Here is a 12044-nt window from a genome sequence, read left to right as displayed (position 1 = left end):
ATACAACCTGTTGTAGTGTGTTCCAGTGTCATACAACCTGTTGTAGTGTGTTCCAGTGTCATACAACCTGTTGTAGTGTGTTCTAGTGTCATACAACCTGTTGTAGTGTGTTCCAGTGTCACACAACCTGTTGTAGTGTGTTCTAGTGTCATACAACCTGTTGTAGTGTGTTCTAGTGTCATACAACCTGTTGTAGTGTGTTCCAGTGTCATACAACCTGTTGTAGTGTGTTCTAGTGTCATACAACCTGTTGTATTGTGTGTTCCAGTGTCATACAACCTGTTGTAGTGTGTTCTAGTGTCATACAACCTGTTGTAGGGTGTTCCAGTGTCATACAACCTGTTGTAGTGTGTTCGAGTGTCATACAACCTGTTGAAGGGTGTTCCAGTGTCATACAACCTGTTGTAGTGTGTTCCAGTGTCATACAACCTGTTGTAGTGTGTTCCAGTGTCATACAATCTGTTGTAGTGTGTTCTAGTGTCATACAACCTATTGTAGTGTGTTCCAGTGTCATACAACCTGTTGTAGTGTGTTCTAGTGTCATACAACCTGTTGTAGTGTGTTCTAGAGTCATACAACCTGTTGTAGTGTGTTCTAGTGTCATACAACCTGTTGTAGTGTGTTCTAGTGTCATACAACCTGTTGTAGTGTGTTCCAGTGTCATACAATCTGTTGTAGTGTGTTCTAGTGTCATACAACCTATTGTAGTGTGTTCCAGTGTCATACAACCTGTTGTAGTGTGTTCTAGTGTCATACAACCTGTTGTAGTGTGTTCTAGTGTCATACAACCTGTTGTAGTGTGTTCTAGTGTCATACAACCTGTTGTAGTGTGTTCCAGTGTCATACAACCTGTTGTAGTGTGTTCTAGTGTCATACAACCTGTTGTAGGGTGTTCTAGTGTCATACAACCTATTGTAGTGTGTTCCAGTGTCATACAACCTGTTGTAGTGTGTTCTAGTGTCATACAACCTGTTGTAGTGTGTTCTAGTGTCATACAACCTGTTGTAGTGTGTTCTAGTGTCATACAACCTGTTGTAGTGTGTTCTAGTGTCATACAACCTGTTGTAGTGTGTTCTAGTGTCATACAACCTGTTGTAGTGTGTTCCAGTGTCATACAACCTGTTGTAGTGTGTTCTAGTGTCATACAACCTGTTGTAGGGTGTTCCAGTGTCATACAACCTGTTGTAGTGTGTTCCAGTGTCATACAACCTGTTGTAGTGTGTTCCAGTGTCATACAATCTGTTGTAGTGTGTTCTAGTGTCATACAACCTATTGTAGTGTGTTCTAGTGTCATACAACCTGTTGTAGTGTGTTCAAGTGTTATACAACCTGTTGTAGTGTGTTCTAGTGTCATACAACCTATTGTAGTGTGTTCCAGTGTCATACAATCTGTTGTAAGAGGGTGTTCCAGTGTCATACAACCTATTGTAGTGTGTTCCAGTGTCATACAACCTGTTGTAGTGTGTTCTAGTGTCATACAATCTGTTGTAGTGTGTTCTAGTGTCATACAATCTGTTGTAGTGTGTTCTAGTGTCATACAACCTGTTATAGGAGGGTGTTCTAGTGTCATACAACCTGTTATAGGAGGGTGTTCTAGTGTCATACAACCTGTTATAGGAGGGTGTTCCAGTGTCATACAACCTGTTGTAATGTGTTCTAGTGTCATACAACCTATTGTAGTGTGTTCTAGTGTCATACAACCTGTTATAGGAGGGTGTTCTAGTGTCATACAACCTGTTATAGGAGGGTGTTCTAGTGTCATACAACCTGTTATAGGAGGGTGTTCCAGTGTCATACAACCTGTTATAGGAGGGTGTTCCAGTGTCATACAACCTATTGTAGTGTGTTCCAGTGTCATACAACCTGTTATAGGAGGGTGTTCCAGTGTCATACAACCTATTGTAGTGTGTTCCAGTGTCATACAAGACGTTGTAGCGAGCTCCTGGTTATCGGAAGATCCTGACAGTTCCCACTGTAACATGCAAATACTTATTATGTAATATATAGCTACAGGCAAAGCCTGAAGTGTTTCTTAGAAGCCATTCTGATGCTGACACGAGGAAAACATAGTCCATGGTAGGTACCTATGTCAGGGGCAGGCCTGAGTTATATTATTTAAGAAATATTAGTAATTATATCTACAACTCTGGCATATTTTCGTGGAGGGGATAGTGAAATATGGCGCGCGATAAACGTGGAGTTGTGTAATTAAAAGCAAAATTCATCAAGGAAGCGGTGAAGGGTATAGTGATCTATCTTGAGGTTATCTTGAGATGATTTCGGGGCTTTCTTTTTAGTGTCCCCGCGGCCCGGTCCTCGACCAGGCCTCCACCCCTAGGAAGCAGCCCGTGACAGCTGACTAACATCCAGTTACCTAATTTATTATTGCTAGGTAACAGGGGCATAGGGTGAAAGAAACTCTGCCCATTGTTTCTCGCCGGCACCCGGGATCGAACCCAGGACCACAGGATCACAAGTCCCGCGTGCTGTCCGCTCAGCCGACCGGCTCCGACGGAGATATATACAGAGTGGATTGATAAGCAGATGGATAAATAGTTAGATATATAGATAGATAAATTGATATATGGATGGAGGGATAGATATGTGGATATTTAGATATGCGGATATATAGATATGTGGATATATAGATAGGTGGATATATAGATAGTTGGATAGATAGATGTATATATATATATATATATATATATATATATATATATATATATATATATATATATATATATATATATATATATATGGATAGATCAATTAATAGATGGATGGATAGGCAGATAGATGGATTATTATAGATAGAGGGCTGGCTAGATGGATGGTAAGGTGAATGGACTAACATAGATAAATGGATAGATAAATAGATTGATATAGATGGCTTGATAGATAGAGACACACAGACAGACCCGGACAACGCCGGGGACCCCAGCCAAGTTGATATATATTATTCGTGTTTTATTATCATTCTTGAAATGTTTGATTAGTTAAATTAATTTTATACGACGAGAATATCTTATGAGGAGAAATAATTTATTTTCCTCCACTGAGGGAAAAACAAATTCGCTTTTCACTATGGTGCAATAAATTTAAATGTTTGCATTAGAGCCTTTTGTGGGTACGTGTAGTAACCTAATTATACTCACCTAATTGTACTTGCGGGGTTGAGCTCTGGCTCTTTGGTCCCGCCTCTCAACTGTAAATCAACTGGTGTACAGGTTCCTGAGCCTATTGGGCTCGATCATATCTACACTTGAAGCTGTGTATGGAGTCAGCCTCCACCACATCACTTCCTAATGCATTCCATCGAGTGGCACACATGGAGTCAGCCTCCACCACATCACTTCCTAATGCATTCCATTTGTCAACCACTCTGACACTAAAAAAGTTCTTTCTAATATCTCTGTGGCTCATTTGGGCACCCCTTCAGAATCTTGAATGTGGTGATCATGTCCCCCCTAACTCTTCTGTCTTCCAGCGAAGTGAGGTTTAATTCCCGTAGTCTCTCCTCGTAGCTCATACCTCTCAGCTCGGGTACTAGTCTGGTGGCAAACCTTTGAACCTTTTCCAGTTTAGTCTTATCCTTGACTAGATATGGACTCCATGCTGGGGCTGCATACTCCAGGATTGGCCTGACATATGTGGTATACAAAGTTCTGAATGATTCTTTACACAAGTTTCTGAATGCCGTTCGTATGTTGGCCAGCCTGGCATATGCCGCTGATGTTATCCGCTTGATATGTGCTGCAGGAGACAGGTCTGGCGTGATATCAACCCCCAAGTCTTTTTCCTTCTCTGACTCCTGAAGAATTTCCTCTCCCAGATGATACCTTGTATCTGGCCTCCTGCTCCCTACACCTATCTTCATTACATTACATTTGGTTGGGTTAAACTCTAACAACCATTTGTTCGACCATTCCTTCAGCTTGTCTAGGTCTTCTTGAAGCCTCAAACAGTCCTCGTCTGTTTTAATCCTTCTCATAATTTTAGCATCGTCCGCAAACATTGCGTGTGTGTGTGTGCGTGTGTGTGTGTGTGTGTGTGTGCGTGTGTGTGTGTGTGTGTGTGTGTGTGTGTGTGTGTGTGTGTGTGTGTGTGTGCGTGTGTGTGTGTGTGTGTGTGTGCGTGTGTGTGTGTGTGTGTGTGTGTGTGTGTGTGTGTGTGTGTGTGTGTGTGTGTGTGTGTGTACTCCCCCTAGTTGTGCTTGGGGGCGTTGAGCTTCGGCTCAACCCTGAACTTAATAGGTTTTATCATATCTACACTTGAAACTATGTATGGAGTCAGCGTCCACCACATCACTGCTTAATGCTTTCCATCTGTTAACTACTCTGACACTGAACAAATTCTTTCTGATGTCTCTGTGGCTCATTTGGGTACTAAGTTTCCACCTGTGTCCCCTTGTTCGTGTCCCACCCGTGCTGAAGAGTTTGTCTTTGTCCACCCTGTCAATTCCCCTGAGAATGTTGTAGATGGTTATCATGTCTCCCATTATTCTTCTGTCTTCCAGGGACGTGAGGTTTAGCTCCCGTAGCCTTCAGTCGTAGCTCATACCTCTCAGTTCTGGGCCTAGCCTGGTGGCATGCCTCTGAAAGTTCTCTAACTTTGTCTTGTGTTTAACTAAGTATGGACTCCAAGCTGGGGCTGTATACGGTAGGATTGGTCTGACGTAAGTTGTATACAAGGGCTTGAGCGATTTCTTACACAAGTTTCTAAAGGCGGTTCTTATGTTGGCCAATCTAGCATATGCCGCTGATGATATCCTTTTGATGTGGGCTTCTGGGGACAGGTTCGGTGTGATATCAACCCCCCCAGATCTTTCTCGCTATTTGACTCTTGCAGGATCTCACCTCCCAGATGGTACCTTGTGTTCAGCCTCCTGCTCCCTGTATACCTTGCATGGCGTACAAGTTAGAGAAACTGGCCTGTAGTTCAGTGCCTGTTGCCTATCACCCTTTTTGTATATTGGGACTACATTAGCTATCTTCCAGCTTTCCGGAAGGTCTCCTGTTTCCACTGACCTGTTATACACCATAGAGAGTGACACACTTAATGCTTCTGCACCCCCTTTTAGTATCCATGGTAAGATTCTGTCAAGCCCAACAGCGTATGTGTGCGTATGTGTGTGTGTGGGGTCGGTCTAACCTTCTACTGTCTAATGTACTGACTTCTAACATATTTTCTTCTGTTATATCTACTTCATATATTTCTTCTAACACACACACATCCCAGGATGCAGCCCATAGCCGCTGTCTAACAACCATGTACCTTTATTGCTAGGTGAACAGGGGCGTCAGGTGAAAGTGCCCATTTGTTTTTACCGCAACTGGGAACCGAACCCTGGCCCTTAAGTGAAGGAAACTCTCAGGAGAAGGGCCAAGCCATTATGACTATATAGCACTTGTAAGGGATCAGGATAAGGATTTGGGATGGGACGGGGTGGGGGGGGGAAGAAGTGATGACCAACCATTTGGACGGTCGGGGATTGAACGACGACCACCCGGGCCCTTAAGACTAAGACACCAGGAGGCTGTGTGTATGTATAAGTGTCTCTCTCTCTCTTCTCTATTTTTCTGTCTGTCTGTCTCCCTTCTCTCTCTCACTTTCTCTCCCCCTCCCCTTCCCTTGCTTCGCTTCCCTCCCTCGGGTGGTAAATGGTAGAACATTAATGATTATAGAAAAATTGCTTTGGGACCTTACAACTTTATATTTAAAACATAAAAATATCAAAACTGATTTTTTGTAGATAAAGAATTAGCAATGTTTCCCCTGTGGACAACAGTATATTTATAAAGGTTCTAAGTAACAATATCACTTGTTTCTCCTGACCGAAGAAAATTAGGAGAGGAATTATTTGCTAAGAAGTGGACTAAAAAAAAAAATATTGTTTACCCAAAATAAATGGTAAGGCAATTAAGAGGAAAAAGTGCTAAGCCAGTGTAGCACTTGGATGGGAAAAAGAGAACAATAAGGATCTGGGATATGTGGATAGAGTGAAGGAACGGTGCACAACCACTTGGACCATCCGGGGAATCGAACCCTACAAGCAGCAAGAAGCAAGATGGCCTCTGTACCGAGCAGTCCAAGTGAATGGTCCCAACAACAATATATGTGTTCAGAAACGACTTATAATAAACATACCTGACTTGTCTTCCAGGTATATACCTGGCTTGTCTTCCAGGTATATACCTGGCTTGTCTTCCAGGTATATACCTGGCTTGTCTTCCAGGTATATACCTGGCTTGTCTTCCAGGTATATACCTGGCTTGTCTTCCAGGTATATACCTGGCTTGTCTTCCAGGTATATACCTGGCTTGTCTTACAGGTATATACCTGGCTTGTCTTCCAGGTATATACCTGGCTTGTCTTCCAGGTATATATCTGGCTTGTGACCAATCGTGCTTGTTACAGTCACCAGTAAACACCTGGATTTAATTAGTGTCTCACACAACTGATATCGTATACAGTTAGTAGAAGGGGAGGGAATTATCATGATAAAGCGCCAAGCCATTTGGACTATATAGGACTTGGAAGGGGTCAGGATTAGGATTTGGGATGGGACGGGGGAAGGAATGGTGCCCAGTTACTGGAAACAAAACTCTTCAATGCATTGTGTATGATGGAAGTAACCTAGATTTCATTACGTACAATGAAAACACATCTAGTATACATTGCGTATAATGGACAAAAAATCTATATAATACGTTACGTATAATGCAGAAATAATTAAGGGTACATTGGATATATGCAACATAATGCAACATAATTTTTGTTCCTCGGCAGCAACAATTACTTCCCAATTGCTTATGCCTAAAGAGCTGAGAAAATGGCTCTGATTCCACTCAAACTTTGCCAGTGAGACAATACGCGAATATACGTCTTTTCGTTTACATAAAAGTCAGAAAAACAACAACTCGTGACTCAAAATTAACATGTATATATACATTAAAGTTAAAGAGAAAATGATCGTAAAAATTTTTGAAGTGAGTAGTTTCTGGAGGTCAACCAACTCCACGTGTTTCCCAGCCTTGTGACTGCCCTGGAAGCCGGGAACCACTGCCACAGAGCTGTTTCAAGCCGTTTACATCTTCCTAGTGAGCTCCTTGGGGGAATTCTTTGCTCTCCAGGATCTTCTTCATCTGTTATCTGACGAAGACGCTGGCTTTGAGACCTTTTTGCCTTCGATAGTGTATGGAAAACGTTTTGAAGGTTGTGATAAATTGTTACACTACGCCCAGTTTGATGTTGGAATGGTGGCGTCAACGCCTTCCAGGGGTCCTCCAGTGGGTCCCACTTGACGCTGTTCCATCCACAGAGAACCCGGTCCGCTGTGGCCTGTCCCACCTGTGGTAGAACGCCTGGGCGTCCCTGCTGGACCAGAGGCACCAGGGGGGAAACTTAAAGATTTTAGACCGGTCAGGAATACCACCATTTTGAAGTCCCCCGATGACCTCCCTGCCGTACTCGTCACACTGGAAGACGTGCAGGAAGGTCTTGATGATGACGTAGTGCTCCCTGAGGTGCACCGAGGGAGCCAAGAGACGTGTTCCCCACTACGGAGCATCAGGGCCTCCAGGCTCCTGGGAGCGTTGTCTAAGAAGAGACGCCGCTGCCCGTTGGGGTCACGAGTAACGCCTTCATCAGACTGGTCACACTGTGGCAGAAGCAGAGCCCTTATCTTGAGGTTATCTTGAGATGATTTCGGGGCTTTTTTTTTTTTTAGTGTCTCCGCGGCCCGGTCCTCGACCAGGCCTCCACCTCCAGGAAGCAGCCCGTGACAGCTGATTAACACCCAGGTACCTCTATTTTACTGTTAGGTAACAGGGGCATAGGGTGAAAGAAACTCTGCCCATTGTTTCTCCGGCACCCGGGATCGAACCCGGGACCACAGGATCACAAGTCCAGCGTGCTGTCCGCTTGGTCGACCTGCTCTCCTGCATCATTCTGGGTCACAAGAGCTATACTTGTGACGGAATAATAGTCAGTTTCTATACATTGAAGACACAAGCAATTACGTAATAACACTTACTACCCAGAAATATATAAACAAAATAGTTACCCTGTGTTATGGAAAAATCAATAATACATTGGTGTATAAATATCAAGATAAGATTGACAATTATATCCTCACCATTTACATGATACCAACATGAGAAGCAATGACTTAAAATACAGATTAATAACGTTTAGAGTGCAAAAACAAAACAATATTCTTGCAATATATTATTTAACAAAATTGGTGCACGGAAGCATTTACATTAATTGACTGGATAAAAAGAACTATAGTAGTATTGGCGAAAGAAAGAAAAACCAACAGAGTATTAGAACCCAATCATTTGGACCATCGGGGATCGAACGATGCAAGAAGCGATTCCGACACTCTACCAACCAGAATTAATAAATGAGCTTGGAGGGTCTCCTTCAAATAGTACAAAACTCCCACACCTCTATTAGCGTCCCTGACGACACCCTCCCTCGAGGGTAGACTCCCTCACAAGAGGTGCCACACTTGACAATCACTGCCAGGATTCTTGAAGCATTTACGTCTCCACTTACGAGACCAGTACATCTCTTGTAAATCAAAATAAATATGGTGGCTTGGCCCACAGTATTTAGTAAACAATTTACGAGGTGGGGAGGGGAGGGGGCGGCGGTTCCCCCCACCCAAGGGTTATTATGGTTAGGGACAATCACTTAGCGCTACGCAGTTCGTGAACTGTTTAATCAAGGCATAATATGGTGTTGTGACCGAGGAAAGATGTACAGGTTTCGTAATTGGGCACTTAAGTGCTTGAAGAATCCTGGCCAAGATTAATGTTCCCATAGCACGAACACAGGAGTTTTGGCGCTCTATCACCTCGAAATTCGCCAAATGATGAACACATTTTGGCAACAGTCTGGACACCAAGAGATGAGTTCTTCAAGGGTTCACAAATTATGTGAATAACTGGCTAATAACACAAGAGAATAAGTCAAAGATTGGAATCCCCGAAATGTTTCAGATAAATGGACCGGGAAAAGTTCAATTAGCTTTTAAATTCCACAGTAAACTTCGCTACTGGTTTATATATCTATGTATCTATCTATCTATCTATCTATCTATCTATCTATCTATCTATCTATCTATCTATCTATCTATCTATATATATATATATATATATATATATTATATATACATTATGATAGAGCCACAATGATAGAGCCTCCCCCTCCAGAAGAGAGCCGACAAAGAAAGAGCCGTCTCCACCCTCAAAAAATAAACACAACCCAATAAAAAAAAAAAAGTTTGTTTAAACAAGCAAATCAAATACCAAACTAAAGAAGATAAATTAGCAAAGGCGTCATCAAAGGTGAAGCAGACCATAATAAGAACTGTTGGGGCGAAAATCTCGACAAGGACAATGAAGGTTGTGTACTTATAGTATGACTTACTATAGTTATTGACCCAAACTGTCCTCACACTTTATTCATTACAGTATAAAAACACTCTCATCTGCCCCAACGTTAGAAATGCAGTGGTTTAGGGACATTGAAAGTGCCGTAATATTGACGCTTTGTTGACCTCAATAGATGAGGAACGTTGCCTTGGAGAGAGAGAGAGAGAGAGAGAGAGAGAGAGAGAGAGAGAGAGAGAGAGAGAGAGAGAGAGAGAGAGAGAGAGAGAGAGAGAGAGAGAGAGAGAGCAAAATGGGACCAAAAATGTATTACAAATTACCGAGGTTCAATCACAACAGCTCAGAGTTGGCTGAATCCCTTAAGCGTCTCCCTCTCTCACTCCCTCCCTCACTCCCTCCCTCACTCCCTCCCTCACTCTCCCTCACCACCAGCCTCCCTCCCTCATACTCTCCCTCACCACCATCCTCCCTCCTTCACTCTCCCTCACCACCAGCCTCCCTCCCTCACACTCTCCCTCACCACCATCCTCCCTCCCTCACTCCCTCACCACCAACCTCCCTCCCTCACCACCAACCTCCCTCCCTCACCACCAACCTCCCTCCCTCACCACCAGCCTCACTCTCTCCCTCACCACCAGCCTCCCTCCCTCCCTCACTCTCTCTCTCACCACCAGCCTCCCTCCCTCACACTCTCCCTCACCACCATCCTCCCTCCCTCACTCTCCCTCACCACCAGCCTCCCTCCCTCACACTCTCCCTCACCACCAGCCTCCCTCCCTCACTCCCTCCCTCACCACCAACCTCCCTCCCTCACCACCATCCTCCCTCCCTCACTCTCCCTCACCACCAGCCTCCCTCCCTCACACTCTCCCTCACCACCAGCCTCCCTCCCTCACTCCCTCCCTCACCACCAACCTCCCTCCCTCACCACCAGCCTTCCTCCCTCACTCTCTCCCTCACCACCAGCCTCCCTCCCTCCCTCACTCTCTCTCTCACCACCAGCCTTCCTCCCTCACTCTCTCCCTCACCACCAGCCTCCCTCCCTCCCTCACACTCTCCCTCACCACCAGCCTCCCTCCCTCACACTCTCCCTCACCACCAGCCTCCCTCCCTCACACTCTCCCTCACCACCATCCTCCCTCCCTCACTCCCTCCCTCACACTCTCCCTCACCACCATCCTCCCTCCCTCACACTCTCCCTCACCACCATCCTCCCTCCCTCACTCCCTCCCTCACACTCTCCCTCACCACCATCCTCCCTCCCTCACTCCCTCCCTCACCACCAGCCTCCCTCCCTCCCTCACTCTCTCTCTCACCACCAGCCTCCCTCCCTCACACTCTCCCTCACCACCATCCTCCCTCCCTCACTCTCCCTCACCACCAGCCTCCCTCCCTCACACTCTCCCTCACCACCAGCCTCCCTCCCTCACTCCCTCCCTCACCACCAACCTCCCTCCCTCACCACCAGCCTCCCTCCCTCACTCTCTCCTTCATCACCAGCCTTCCTCCCTCACTCTCTCCCTCACCACCAGCCTCCCTCCCTCCCTCACACTCTCCCTCACCACCAGCCTCCCTCCCTCCCTCACACTCTCCCTCACCATCAGCCTCCCTCCTTCACACTCTCCCTCACCACCAGCCTCCCTCCCTCACACTCTCCCTCACCACCAGCCTCCCTCCCTCACCATCAGTCTCCCTCCCTCACACTCTAACTCACCACCAGCCTCCCTCCCTCCCTCACACTCTCCCTCACCATCAGCCTCCCTCCTTCACACTCTCCCTCACCACCAGCCTCCCTCCCTCACACTCTCCCTCACCACCAGCCTCCCTCCCTCACCATCAGTCTCCCTCCCTCACACTCTCCCTCACCACCAACCTCCCTCCCTCACACTCTCCCTCACCACCAGCCTCCCTCCCTCACACTCTCCCTCACCACCAGTCTCCCTCCCTCACACTCTCCCTCACCACCAGCCTCCCTCCCTCACACTCTCCCTCACCATCAGCCTCCCTCCCTCACACTCTCCCTCACCACCAGCCTCCCACCCTCACACTCTCCCTCACCACCAGCCTCCCTCCCTCCCTCACACTCTCCCTCACCACCAGCCTCCCTCCCTCACACTCTCCCTCACCACCAGCCTCCCTCCCTCACACTCTCCCTCACCACCAGCCTCCCTCCTTCACACTCTCCCTCACCACCAGCCTCCCTCCCTCCCTCACACTCTCCCTCACCACCAGTCTCCTACCCTCACACTCTCCCTCACCATCAGCCTCCCTCCCTCACACTCTCCCTCACCACCAGCCTCCCTCCCTCACACTCTCCCTCACCACCAGTCTCCCTCCCTCACACTCTCCCTCACCACCAGCCTCCCTCCCTCACACTCTCCCTCACCATCAGCCTCCCTCCCTCACACTCTCCCTCACCACCAGCCTCCCACCCTCACACTCTCCCTCACCACCAGCCTCTCTCCCTCCCTCACACTCTCCCTCACCACCAGCCTCCCTCCCTCACACTCTCCCTCACCACCAGCCTCCCTCCCTCACACTCTCCCTCACCACCAGCCTCCCTCCTTCACACTCTCCCTCACCACCAGCCTCCCTCCCTCCTTCACACTCTCCCTCACCACCAGTCTCCTACCCTCACACTCT

This window comes from Procambarus clarkii, chromosome 22 (assembly GCF_040958095.1).
Source record: "Procambarus clarkii isolate CNS0578487 chromosome 22, FALCON_Pclarkii_2.0, whole genome shotgun sequence".
NCBI lineage: Eukaryota > Metazoa > Arthropoda > Malacostraca > Decapoda > Cambaridae > Procambarus > Procambarus clarkii.
The sequence above is the reverse complement of the archived record's forward strand: the minus strand, read 5'-3'. Positions refer to the sequence as shown.